We start from the raw sequence: 15,200 nt of genomic DNA, 5'->3' as shown, positions 1-15,200 counted from the left end.
TATTTAATATGAATATTTCATTCATACAGACTAGGATGTGTTGTTTAAGTGTTCCCTTTATTTTTTTGAGCAGTGTATATACCGTTATGGTAAGAACTTACCGTTGATAACGGAATTTCTGCTATGTCCACAGGTATCCACAGGATAACATTGGGATATGCCGGAGCGACAGCGGAAATGGCACCAAATAGTCACAAGCTTTATGGCCTCCCAGGATGCATCGGGCTCATCCATATAATCCCGCCCACTGACTCAGTCAAATCAGTTGTTTTCACAGCAGTTAGGCAGGAGCATCAGGTAGAATCTTATTCAAGCGATAAGAACACACATGCACACCCTTCCATACAAGAGGGAAGAGATTTAGTGATTGTAAAGATCCTCAAATCAGGTGCGTCAGGGTGGGATCCCTGTGGATACCTGTGGACATAGGAGAAATTCCGTTATCAACAGTAAGTTCTTACCATAACGGTATTTTTCTCCGGCTGGGTCCACAGGTTATCCACAGGATAACATTGGGATTCCCAAAGCCATTATTAGTAGTGGGGACGCTCCTGATTAGCCAGGAGAACCTCTCGCCCCGAATTCCGCATCATGAGAGGCAATAGTATCCAAGGCACAATGTCTAATGAATGTGTTAATGGAAGACCATGTTGCTGCCTTATAAATCTGTTCTGCTGAAGCACTATGTTGTGCTGCCCATGAAGGACCTATCTTACGTGTAGAGTGCGCAGAGACATTAGCCGGAGCAGGGAGATCCGCACGGAAATATGCTTCTGAAATAGTAATTTGAAGCCATCTTGCTAGCGTCTGTTTAGTAGCAGGCCATCCTCTTTTGTGAAATCCGTAGAGAATGAAGAGAGAATCTGTCTTTCTGATGGCACTAGTATGATCTACGTAAATTCTTAATGCACGGACTACGTCCAGCGACGCTTCTCCCACAGAAAGTCCCAATAACTGAAAAGCCGGGACTACAATTTCTTCGTTCAGGTGAAACTTTGAGATCACCTTCGGAAGATAACCAGATCTAGTTCTGAGAACTGCTTTATCTGGATAAAAGATCAGAAAAGGAGACTTACACGACAGCGCTCCTAAATCTGACACTCTTCTAGCTGACGCCATCATCAGTAGAAAGAGAACTTTAGCCATCAACCATTTAAGATCTGCTCTCTTAAGTGGTTCAAACAGAGCCCCCGGAAGGATTTTAAGAATCAGATTTAAATCCCAGGGCACTGCAGGAGGAACAAACGGTGGTTGAATGTGCAACATTCCCTGAAAAAAGGTATGCACATCCTGTAGGTTAGCAATCTTTTTCTGAAACCATACAGTTAATGCTGATATGTGAACTCTCAAGGAAGCCACCTTTAAACCCTTATCCATTCCTGCTTGGAGAAAATCCAAAATCCTGAATACTTAAAAAGATCTTGGATCCATAACTCTTTCGCTACACCAATGAATATAGGCCTGCCATATTCGATGATAAATACGAGCTGAAGAAGGCTTTCTTGCTCTAAGCATGGTTTGAATTACCTGTTGTGAAAATCCTCTTCCTTTTAGGATAGAGGTTTCAACAGCCGCGCCGTCAAAGACAGTCATTCTAGATGGCTGTGACAACAAGGCTCCTGCATTAGTAGATCTGGATGTTGCGTAAGCAGAATTGGAGCTTCCACGGACATCCTTAGTAGATCTATGTACCAATTCCTTCTGGGCCAGGCTGGAGCTATTAGAATTATGGCTCCCTTTGCTTGCTTTATTTTCCTCACCACCCTGGGTAACAGGGAGATTGGAGGAAACAGATATGCCAGATGAAATTCCCATTTCACTGACAGTGCGTCTACAAGGATCGCCCCGGGATCCTTTGTTCTTGACCCGTATGCCGGACTTTGTTGTTCCAACTGGACGCCATGAGATCTATCTCTGGCAGACCCCATCTGTTTACTAGAGTTTGAAATACTTCTGGGTGTAATGCCCATTCGGTCTCCTGAATGGTGTGTCGACTGAGAAAGTCCGCTTCCCAGTTTAGCACTCGTGGCACAAACACTGTGGACAATGCCGGAAGATGGAGTTCTGCTCACCTTAGTATGTGAGTTACTTCCTCCATCAATCTTTTGCTGTGAGTTCCTCCCTGATGGTTGAGGTACGCTACTGCTGTTGCATTGTCTAAACGGATCTGGACTGATCTTCCTTGCAGAATGTCCTTTGCCTGGACCAAAGCCATATATATGGCCCTTATCTCCAACAGATTTATTGGCAGGCAACTTTCCCTTGTGGTCCATTTTCCCTGAAACCAGAAATTTTCGAACACTGCTCCCCAGCCTTGAAGACTGGCATCCGTTGTCAGTGCTTGCCAATCTGCTATCCAAAAGGGTCTCCCCTTGTCTAGATGGTCTGTCTGTAACCACCAGGCTAGTGACCTTTTTACGTTTACTGGAAGCTTTATCATCTTTCTTTTTATTGTCTGATGTTTTCCATTCTATCTGGTTAGAATGAGGTGCTGTAGGGGTCTGGAGTGGAATTGTGCATATTCCACCATGTCGAATGTTGACACCATCAGACCCATCACTTGCATTGCTGCATGGACTGATACTGTCTGACTGTGCAATAATTCCTGAGTCATTACCTGCACAGGTAAGATTATCCTTTGTAGACTTGAATCCAATATGGCCCCCAAGTGAACCATCCGTTGTGATGGACTCAGAGATGACTTTTCCCAATTTATGAGCCATCCGTGTCTCTGTAGACAAGCTATTGTCTGTTCGAGATGGCCCAAGAGTAACTCCTGGGATTGAGCCAGGGTTAAAAGATCGTTGAGGTATGGAAAAATTCTTATCTCCTGCTTGCGGAGATAAGCTGCCATAACCACCATAATTTTGGTAAATACCCTGTGGGCTGTTGCTAGCCCAAAGGGCAAAGCCTGGAACTGAAAATGTTGCTGGAGGATGGCAAACCTAAGGTAACACTGATGGGACTGTGCTATGGGCACATGCAGGTAAGCATCCTGTACATCCAGAGATACCATGTAATCTCCTGGTTCCATGGCCAAAACTATGGAGCGTAACGTCTCCATGTGAAACTTTGGAACCCAAACATATTCGTTTAACGAACCTCTTGAGATTGAGAATTGATCGGAATGATCCATTTGGCTTCTGAATAAAAAATAGGTTGGAGTAAAACCCCCGTCCCCTTTGTGTCAGGGGTACTGGGATAATTACTCCAGACTGAAGCAATTTCTGAACTGCTTCTTGCAGAGCTGTGGCCTTCGACTCTACACGAGACGGGCTGGTGCAAAAAAACCTTTGAGGAGGGTGCTTCTTGAAAGGGAAACCATAACTGAGAGATGCCACCTTCTGCACCCAAGCATCTGTTGTCGACTGCTGCCATATGTGTGCAAAGTGAACGAGTCTGCCCCCAACCCTGGAATCCTCCAGGCGGAGGCCCGCACCCTCAAACTGATGGCTTCTGTTCTGGTTTGGAAGCTGGCCGTTTATTGGCCCATTGCTTCCTACCCTTAGTGGATGTATTATACTGGGGTTGGTTAGAATCATCCTTTCCTTTTGCTCTACCATGCCATCGAAATGGCCGAAATTTAAGCCCTCGGTTTAGGGTTATAACTAGCCGGAAACCTGACCTTTTTGGATTCAGCTTCCGATTCCAGAATATCTGTCAATTGCTTTCCGAACAGTATATTACCAGCGAAAGGCAACGCTTCCAGAGCTTTCTTGGAATCTGCATCCGCTTTCCAAGTACGTAGCCAAATTGCTCTACGAGCGGCTACCGTTAAGGCTGATGCTTTAGAAGCAATCGTACCCATATCAATTGCTGCTTCTTCCAAATACTGCGCAGCTTGTTTTATATGGCCTAGATGAGACTCCTGCTCCCTGGTAGGTGCGGAGAGGCCACTCTCTAGTTCCTCCACCCATTCTACCATTGCTTTTTCCATCCAGGCCAAAGCCATAGCTGGCCTTACAACAGCCCCTGACAAAGAAAATATGTTTTTCAAAAAACCATCTACTCTTCTATCTGTGACATCATTCAATGAGGTAAAGGATAATGGTAAAATAGATTTTCGCACAAGTTGCACGACATGTGCATCTACTTTAGGAGGAACTTCTATTTTAGAACAGTCCTTAGCCGGAAAAGGATAGTAAGAATCCTACTTTTTCGGAATTCTATACTTTTTATTGGGTGTAGCCCAAGGTTCCTCCATAATTTCCGTCAGATCTTCTGACCCTGGAAACTCAATCCTAACTGCTTTTGGACGTTTAAACACAGGTGCTTTAGATTTTGTTATTGCTTTGGATGATTCTTCCAGAGACAGAACAGCCTTCATGGCATCAATAAGCTCAGCTATATACTCTGAGCTGAATCCCTCCGACTGGTCGTCATATGGGGAATTTGAATACACAGTATCCTCATCTGTTGTATCGTCTTGTGTCGTCTGTAACATAGATGTATCTACCCTGGCTTCACCAGCCTGCTTACTTGTTGAAGCTACTGGAATTAACACACAAGAAGGGAGCTGCATGTAAGGGATAATAGTGTATCCTACTCCCTGGTGTGGCACCACAGGTGCTAATCTGTCAGCTATTGTAGACGAAGTCTGTGCAAACACACCCCATGGTGGATCAACTGGTTGCTGAATCTGTCTTTTATTTTGCTGATATGCACAACAGTTTGCACATAACCCATCATAAGTTAGATACTGGGCTAACACCTCTACTTTACAAGATAGACATGTTAAGTGTGTAGGAGTCCCTGATAAAGTCTCCTCGTCACTTTTGCACTCATAGACATGGTAAATAATCTGTTTATACAATATACTACACTCTCTGTGACTAAGATTACTTCTATAAATATAAAAGTGATATCAATCTGACCACAACCTGAGCACCTGAACTGAGGTTCAGAAACAATACTGACTAACATATAAAAGTCAGCAATCACACTAGCAGTCAGTCACATGTTACATAGTAACATAGTAACATAGTATCTGAGGTTGAAAAAAGATAATTGTCCATCGAGTTCAACCTATTTGTGGTGTCCTATGCATGATGATTTGACTAAAATTTCTGACTGATGCTGCTGTCAGCCATTGCATTTTTATCCCTATTTATAGTAACTATAATGCATGACTATGCACCATACCCCTGGATATCCTTTTCCAATAGGAATTTATCTAACCCATTCTTAAAGGTGTTGACAGATTCCGCCATTACAACTCCCTCGGGCAGGGAATTCCAAACACGTATTGTCCTTACCGTGAAAAAGCCTTTACGCCGTATTGTGCGGAATCTCCTCTCCTCTAACCTGAGCGAGTGTCCACGAGTCCTCTGTGTTGATCTAACCAAAAACAGGTCCCGCGCAAGCTCTGTGTATTGTCCCCTTATATATTTGTAGATGTTGATCATATCCCCTCTTAGTCTCCGCTTTTCCAATGTAAACATGCCTAACTATTAACTATTAAACATTGTCATATGAGAATATAATCAACCATAAAATACTTTTGTCATATGAGAATATAATCAACCATAAAATACTTCTCCAGTATGTAGGAGTACAAATACTGCATTTGTTTTTAAACAGCTATTACCATTTTCAGACATGTTATGCAGAAAACAACAGTACTGTACAGGCCTCATATGCATTGTGTACCAGCATTAACTATTCATACTAACAAGAAGATAGAATCTTAGTACTGTATAACCCTTACTCAGTAGAGTGGGATACAGGGAGACTTACCCCACTTCCAGGATCGATCAATATGCTCGAAAGACGCTGAGTGGATTCAGACGCTACTAGTGTACGCTGCCGCTCCGGTAACTGATAAGAGACACAGACGCTCATTAACGGACACAGACGCTCAGTGAACGATGAGTGTATGCTGATGCTCCTGTCTGCGACCTGGTCTCAGTGGCAACTCGTGTACACAACCGCAGCGGCCTAAGCTGTGACCGAGTACTCTCGTGGTAGCGTCTGAAACGGAAGTGAGGTCATCAGTTCATGGACGGGAGACGCACGGAAACTGGTCATGAACTTGGGGGAGGGGCGACCGGGAGAGCGGCTGGCTCTCCCTGCTGACATAAACTCCAGGGATCGCGGCCTCAACCTAGTCCTGGCACCTATGATCCCTAAAGCATAGCGCTGGAGCACTTAAGAGTGGCGGCGCGTCAGCCACTGTTTGTAGTCTCCTCCAATACAGTGCGGCTGTGTCCAAATTCCCCTAGTAAGTGGAACCGATGCCTTACCCGCTCCCCATGCTCCGGCCACAGCCTGGTAACGTCTGCTGGACTTGCTAGAACATCCGACACAGACGCCCGTCGAGACAGCACTAGTACTCGGAGGTAAGTGTTGTTGCGACCCAGTGGAGAGTTATTGGAGCAACTCTTTCTAGCATGCGTTTAAGACGCTGTTAAGAAAGATCACTCAAAACATAGTAAGACTATACAAATAAAATAATAAAAGCTTAGGTGCTGCCTTAACAGCAGCCCTGTGACCATGGTCCGGCTCCTGCCGCACCAAGCAAAAAACTGATTTGACTGAGTCGGTGGGTGGGATTATATGGATGAGCCTGATGCATCCTGGGAGGCCAGCTCATGACTATTTGGTGCCATTTCCGCTGTCGCTCCGGCATATCCCATTGTTATCCTGTGGATAACCTGTGGACCCAGCCGGAGAAATAATGTATATGGTACAATACCCTGCATTTTACCTGCCTGTCTAAACTAATCCGATATTGCAGAGAGGGTTTTTTTTTGTAATCTGTTTATTGAACAGCCAAAATTGTACATGAGAAAACAATCAGACATCTGGAGACTACATAGAAGCACAACATCAAAGAACAAATCTATAATATAATACCAGAAATCAACAAGGCAAGCATAATGGCTGAACTTTTTTTTTTTTTTTAGTAATTATTTCAAAGAGAAAAAGATAGGCTAGAAAAGAAAAAAGGGAAAAGAGGCAGAAAGAAGGGAATGAAAAAGGATGAGGGAGAGAGGTGAGGAAGAAAGAGTAGGGAGCTGGAGTATCAATCAATATGAGGGATTTAGGTAGTATATTGGTACATCTGAAATATGGTAAAAGCAGTCAGGCAATACCACTGTGAACAGACATAAGGTTAACCGCAACCATTAAGGGAGGGAAGACGGCTGCCCACGCCTGGAGACAGGCTCAAAAAGTTTTTGCAGCTGTTCTCGGGTGTGTGGAGACATATTACTTAGAGCTAAACCCCATTTTTTATAGAAAAGGCTAATACCACTAGTAGCATGTAAAACCGCCATGCGGCGTTCATGATAGATGACTTCTAGCAAAGCAGTCTCCCACTTCTGAATTGTTGGAGCCGTCGGGTATATCCAATGGGAAAGTGTCACCTGTTTTGCCACAGTCACCATGACCGTCAAAGCCGGTATTATAGCGGAGATGCCTGAAATCCCCAACCAGCCTGAAAAATCAGTAAATAACAGTGCTCGAATATTCAATGGTAAGGCCAAAGCAAACAGTTTGTTTAAATAGGTACAAAGTTTGTGCCAACATTTCTTAACCTTACAGCAGGACCAGAAATTATGAGTTATAGTGGCATTTAACATAGAACATTTAACAGAGCCCTAATTCAGATGTGTTAAAATGTTTCCTCTGAGCCGGAGAGACATGCATTCTATTAATAGTCCTAATATGAATCTCCTGTAGCCTAGCCGGTTTCAGGTGTGTAAAAGTCCGTTTCGTATTACCTAAGATATGTGTGATGTCTGGGAGGTCAGCCACTTCCTTCTTCCAGGCTAATGAGAGCAAGTCCCATGAGGGAGTATTAGCTTCTACCAATGCAGTGTAGAGGTATTTAATTCTAAATGGACGAGAACGGCAGAGAGCCAGGACATTCAGTATTAGTTGGGGTGAGGGAGACGGTTTCACAGGATCTTTAAGAGCAGTAATATAGTGCCTAAGTTGAAGGTACATGAAGAACTGCCTCTGTGACAGGGAAAATTTATCTTGTAATTGAGAGAGAGAGAATTTGGCCACCTGGGTCAAAAACATCCCTAATTGCAATAATGCCCAGTAGTTTCCATGTGTAGAAAATTTTATTTTGGAGTGATGGTATGAAATTAGGGTTACCCCAAATAGGGATGTAAGGAGTAATATAGGGGTCAGACTTAAGATTCTTATGGATCGACAACCAGGCTCTATAGGTGTCATTAAATAGAATATTAGTTCTGATTTCTTTTGGGACATCTTTCAGGCGGGTGTGTAGAAGCGCAGCCGGAGAGTACGGAGAGAAAAGCACTTCCTCCAGGGAAAGATTAACATAAGATGTTTGGTTGAGAAGCCAATCCGAAGCATAGCGGAAGAGGGCCCCCCTTGCAAACAATTGGACATTTGGAACACCAAGTCCTCCTAATGGTTTGGGAAGATACGTGCAGGATTTGGGCATGCGCGGTTTTCCATTTTTCCAAATGAACTTGGAAAATATTCTGGAACAAACCAAAGCATCTGGTCTAGAAATTATTACAGGCAGCATTTGAAGCAAGTACGATAGCTTTGGAAAGGTCACTGATTTCACCACTATGGTTCTACCTAGGATGGAAAGGGGAAGATCAGTCCGGTTCTCCAACTGAAGTCTCATCTTCTGAATGATTGGTGCATAGTTGCATGAATAGATTTGAGAGTTGTGTGGGGGGATATTTATTCCTAAATATTTTAGCGTAGTTGTGCTAAATTTAAGCCGAGGTGTGAGGTTTGTAAGATCCACAGGAGGTAAGTGAGGGCCTATAGGGAGAAAATCAGACTTACTGACATTAACTCTATACCCTGCAAATGATCCAAATTTAGTTATGGTATTAAAAATGGCCGGGATGGAAATTAGGGGATCACGTACAAACAGGAGCACGTCATCTGCGAATAGACTTAACTTGATTTGCATATCGCCTACCGCAACCCCCGTAAAAGTGTGAAGGTGTCTAAGGGCAATAGCCATGGGTTCCAGGGCCAACGCAAACAGGAGGGGTGAAAGAGGGCAACCCTGCCTAGTACCTCTGAGTGAAGAATGGGGCAGAAAGGAATTTGTTAGTGAAGATTTGGGTGAGGGGTTTGTGATAGAGAGCTTGCAGCGTGGAGGCAACTCAGGAGGGAAACCAAACCTCCGGAGGGTCTCGAAAAGGTGGTCCCACGTAACCAAATCAAAGGACTTCTCGGCATCCAAGGACGGTAGGAAAGCAGGACCACCAGTCCGAGAGGACTCCAAAGCCTGCATAACTGTGAGAATCTTTCTGATATTAGTCACCGAGTTCCTTCCCCATATAAAGCCAGTTTGGTCTTCATGATTTAGACCCGGAAGCATTTTTTTCAACCTTTCCGATAAAAGTTTAGTGAGGATGTTGTAGTCGACATTCAATAGCGCTATGGGTCTATACGAGGAAAGCAAAAGCGGATATCTTCCCGGCTTGGGGAGTACTATAATCGATGCAGAGTTAAAATATTGTGGGGCTTTGTGAAGGGAACAGATGGAATTGTATAAGGATGCCAGGAGTCCACTAATTTTTTTGTAAAGAATCTTATAGAACTATGCAGACAACCCATCAGGACCTGGAGTTTTAAGGTGTTTGAGAGAGTGAATGGTATCTAGGACTTCTGGTGTGGTAATGGGTGCTGTGAGTGATACTGAATGTTCGGGACTAAGGCTTGGCAGTGATATGCCATTCCAAAAATCATGCTTATTAACAGTTTCAATTGGGTTTTGAGAGTATAGGTCTTTGTAAAATGTATGAAAGATGTCAGAGATCTTATTTCCTTGGAAATTACACTTCCCCTCACCATCCCTCAGGGCTGCTATGTGGTGCGGGCCAGATTCTGCCCTCAGAAGACTGGACAGTAATTTCCCAGATTTATTGCCAAAACTGATTATGTTATGTTTGCCCACACTTAAAAATGTATAGTTGTGTCAGTACTTGGTCAAAGTGTTGCTTAGCATTGGCGTATATGGTTTTCTTATATAATGTGGTAGAGGCCTTGAAATCCTGGAAGAAGGTGAGAGCAAGCTGAGCTGCATGGTAAGTGGAATTCAATTCTTTTTTTAATTTAGCTACAAACGCAATAATTTCTCCACTCAGCACCGCCTTGGCTGTCTGCCAAAACAAAGCTGGGTTCGATTCATGTGCGGAATTGTTGAGATGATAAGAGTCCCAAGCAGCATGCAACCTATCTTGAAAGTGTTGGAATACCCCCAAGCGGGCAGGAAACCTCCACTGGGAGGAGGAACCCAATACATATCTAGTTTGGAGAATGATGGAAATGGGTGCATGGTCTGAAATCAGTATGGGTTCTATACAAGTATCCGTAATCTTGTCGGATAAAACTTCAGAGACAAAAAAGTAATCTAAACGAGAAAATGAGTTGGAAGTGGCTGAGTAATATGTGTCCTGAAGTTCTACAGGATTATGGAGTCTCCAAATATCAAGCTGGGTGGATAAATATTTCAGGTTGGTCTTTGGAAGGCTATATTTGCGTGGAGAAGCCGCCTTCCTATCTAAAACCACAGATGAGACCAGGTTCAGTCACCGCCTAAGAAGATGTAGCAACCAGCTTCTGGTGAAGCATGGAAAGCTTCAAGTGTTCATCAGGTGTCAAATATGTCTCCTGTAACAGAACAACATCAGCTTTTACCTTGCTCATATAAGTAAGTATCCATCTACGTTTGACAGGGGAATGTATGGCCCGCACGTTCCAGGAATAAAGTTTAAGTGAAGTAGCCATAGTCAATAAGGAGGGGTGATAAGAGCGGTGTACCAACTACAGGCCTGAATTTCCACATTAAGACATTAACAAAAGCATACTCACATGCACCAATGGCGCCAGGCCAGTGGGGACATCTCTCCAGCTCCCTAGGGAAAAGGGGGAAAAGAGAATAGAGGAAAAAAGGAAGAAATATGCAAAGCGAGAAACATAGTAGAACAGAAAGTAAACAAAGCGGCCGTGAAACACTAAGTCCACAAACATATTATATTAAACAGCAGCAACTGCAAACACTCTCCTGTAGATTAAACAAGAACAAGAAAACAAACAGTACCAACGCAGCCAGTTTCGCAATGTAGAGGCTGGACATTCAAAAAAATAGTACCGGAAAGAGGCAAGTATCCAAGAAGTCCAGACCGTAACAACACATGAAAACATAGCATCAAGGCATCAACCCGAATTAACATGCATCAGAGAAACAGTAAACATTAACGTCAGGAGCATATTAACCATAAATCAACATATACTATCAGAAGGTATCATTTTTACTATTAAGATGAGGGATGAAAACATCGAAACCGTCCGCAGTTTCATTCATTCTGGTCCATTGCAGTAGATTCTGGGGGTTCCGCCACATGTAGCAAGAACGCTTTGGCGTAATCCACATTTGTAAAGTCTTTAGGACCTTGAGGCAAGAAAATGCGTAGACGGGCAGGGTACAGCAATGCAAACTTAGTTCCCGACTGCACCAATTGGGAACAAACAGCCGACATGTCCCTCCGAGCTCTGGACACCTCCGCTGTATAATGTTGAAAAAGAAATATTCTCTGATCATCCCATTTCAGTGCTCCTTTAGATCTAGCTGTGGACCAGATTAGCTCCTTGTGTCTGAAATTTAACCAACGGAATATAACTGGGCGAAGACGGGCCTGATTAGAGTTCCTCGGTGGACCCAAGCAATGCGCCCGTTCAATTTCAAGGGATGATAATTCTTCAGGAATCCCAAGCAGGTTAGGTAAGTCCGAAAGCAAAAACCTGAGCAAATCAGGGCCCTTAACGGACTCTTTAAGGCCAACTATTCTCAGATTGTTTCGTCTCAAACGATTCTCCAGGTCGTCTAATTTGGATAGCATATGTTGCCGGGAGGATGACAATTGTGACACCTGCTGTTTCATATTGGCAATCTCTTGAAAATTAGCTCCTATGCGATTCTCATTAACGGAGATTCTACGAGACATGGAATTCAACACTGATTTAATGTCGGAGACCGCCGACATAACTTGTCAGCTTGTATTTGAAGTAGAGGTTCCACTGTTTCCTTTATAGCTTTTACAATTTCAGCATATGAAGGAGGTGTAGGGGGCGCCTTTGGCGGCATGATGTTGAGGTCGCCGGGCAACAACTCAGGGATTATACAAAGCTCCGGAGGGGGCAATGAGTCAGGAGAGGGTGCCGGTCTTTTCCACCTCCTCAAAGACGTTGAGGTTTAGGGGCCGACACTGTAATGAATCTGTCCATAACATGTTTAAGGAGCCCTATATATAATGTCCAGGTAGGACAAAGTGTCGCCGGTACTGTAGACAACTATGAGAGATAATCACGGTTACCGCTGGGCTTTACTTCATATATATTACATTGAAGTGAGATAGCAAATATATACTGAAGGCACCACTGTGTGCTTGGTGGCTTGAAAGAACATTTACTTCCACAGAAGTGAACAAGATTGACTTGTATAGAGAAACACAAAAATCCCCTTCACTGGGGGGGACCCGGCCAGCAGTGTCCCTCCAGGAGTGAGGAAACAAATACTTATTATCCGTGGATAGAACAGCAGCACATACAGGGTGAGGTGGGGGGTGATAAGCTGGTAAGAATCACAGTGACTAGCTGGCACCAGTTAGAGCTGCATATGAATATTGAGAACAGTACAGGTGCAGGGGAGACTATGAGGCAGCTTGCACACCACGGGGAGGTCAGGCAAAGCTGCTATTTGTGTATGAGTTTGCACCATATGGAGGCACAACTTGAGGGGAGAGCTCACTCCAGGTAAGGAGGTGCACTGGAATCAAAGGAGGGAGAGAGGACAGAGGTGAGGACCCCCCGAGAGACGCACCAAGTCCCCTGCCTCCGGTTATGTTTTCTGTGTAGCAGTGCAGGGAGGGAAGATGGCCGCCGCCATGGGTTACTCACTGCCAGAGAAGGGGGAAAGTGCGGCGTCTTCTGCTCTCAGCAGGCTTCAGTGAGCGGTCCGGAGGGGGGGGGGGGGGAGACGATTCCCGGCATCCGTGCGCAGCTCCGTCCTCGGTCCCAGAGTTGTGTCAAAATCGAGGCCCCGGCTTCACATGAGGGGGAGGGCTGCAATCCGCAAAGACAGCCGGAGCTGCCTCCCGACTCCGCAGCACACTCCCCATGGATCAGGAACACTAGGTGAAAGGCTGGGGGGCAAAAGCAGGGGAATTCAAGGCACAGAAAGGGGTATATAGGGCTTTCTGCAAGCTTGCAGGCTGGAGCCCATGTAAAGTGCAGCTTCTCCTACTGCCAGCCAGGCCACGCCCCCGGAGAGGGTTTTTACAGATGTCACCTCCAAGGAATCTCCAGCAAAATGGACACATGTATAAACATTCAATCAAATTTTTACTTACATGATTTAAACGCATCTTAGCTGGAGGGAGAATTTGGTAGACCAACAAGGCCTACTATGAGAGCACACTTTTTTCTTTGAAACAAGATATGAGAAGAGATGGGCTTTAGATCTCCCACCCCACCACCCCATCTATTTTTTGTGCTTAAAGTTTCCATAATTGCAATAGCAACCGCTGTAAGAACAGCAGGAGCGATAACATGTAAATGGTAATGCTAGCATTCCTCTTGTGCACCCACATTCAGTGGCGAGTACAAGCACTTAATGATGCTAACTTTTAGTGGCCATGGACTGCACCATTAACACTTGTGACAGCCTATGGCCTGCTCAGTGTTTCCTTCTCAAATTCCTCTAAACAAAGCCACTGTGGCTGTGGATCTGTTTGTGAATGCAGCCACGGTCACTTACATGACTGTGACACCCCCATAACACACCCATGAGATTACCTTTTTTTGAGAACATCTGAGGCCACCTCTTAGTCTCTCCCCAGAAATGTCCAAGTTATGCACCGCCAGCTTTCTGCAAGTGACTCTATGCAACAGCGGTCTCTATGTAGTCAGGGGAACGCATGTGCTATAAGGGTTTTGTGAAGTTTGTACAGTAGCATAAATTTGCTCAACTACGCAACATCAGCATTGCATCCAACTATGAATCAGACCCTGTATTGGCTAACAATGGAGGATTCACAAGTCTCATTGGACTGCAAATGGACACTCCAAGAGAAAACAGCAAATCCTCCAAACCTGGTGCTCCAATTCAGAACAGAGATGAACTCCCAGCCAGTAAGCAGAGCCGCCTCCAGTTATTGTCAAAACTGTAGGAGACAAGTCTAACCAAAGGCTGTTGCTACATTTCAGCAGGTGAGTCTATGTTCTATAAAATAGTACCTGGTACATTGACAGTATGTAATATTGTAAGGCGCTCTTGACAATGTGGCCAAGTCTTTTATGTGACTATTGGAAATGTCACTCTTTGGCATGGTTTTAAAATAATTTCTGAAATAGTAAATCAAGGAGGAAGTAAATTAAATTTATCTAAATGTCTGGGTTATAACGGATGTGCTGGTGTTTTATATGGAGAAAGGTTAGATTCATTAACTGATCCACGTGTCCTCCTACACCTATTCTTTTTCAAGGGTAGCAGTTCCCATGCTGTGTACTTTTTTCTCAGATTTGGGTCTTCGTATGCATGTAGGGGCTGATTCTGAGTTAAATGCAGCTGCGATGTCAGACGTAGTGGAGCAGTTTGTCCATACATGCATCCAGATTTCATTCATACACAGTTGCAGTACAGATTTGGATGTAAGATAGTAAAAATTTAAGGAGCGTTACTGGACAGCCACTGGGTGTTTACAGGGAGATGGTTACAGATGCATGCCGACGTTGTGTCTTATGGGAGTTATTTTAGGCATGTAGGGGAAAAAGGCTCTACACAAAATTGCTGCACCTCTCACATAGGAGGCCATATTTGGATTGGGAAGCTGCACCTGCCATAGGGCCAAGGCACCAAGGGAGGGGGGGGGCAGGTTCTAAATACCTGGGCCCACTCTTGGCTGTCTTCAGTGACAGTAGCCTCTCTCCCCAGCACATGCTATTGTGCTGGGCTACAGCATGGTCATAGAGGCTGCTGCCGCTGATCGGCAGCGTCTTCTCTGCCTGTGTAGGGGGATGCTAATCGGCTGCGACATTACCGTACAGACAAAGTAATGGTTGTGACTTTTGCATCCACCTTTGAATCAGGCCCTGTCTCATGTATTTTGTAACCCACTGGTGCATAGCGCTACCTTACCTGGTTTGGTGGTCTGGTTTCGGCTCTAGCTGTGCGAGCCTTTCTCCTGCTG

Source organism: Pseudophryne corroboree, chromosome 5 (assembly GCF_028390025.1).
Source record: "Pseudophryne corroboree isolate aPseCor3 chromosome 5, aPseCor3.hap2, whole genome shotgun sequence".
Lineage (NCBI taxonomy): Eukaryota > Metazoa > Chordata > Amphibia > Anura > Myobatrachidae > Pseudophryne > Pseudophryne corroboree.
This window is presented reverse-complemented; position numbering follows the sequence as displayed.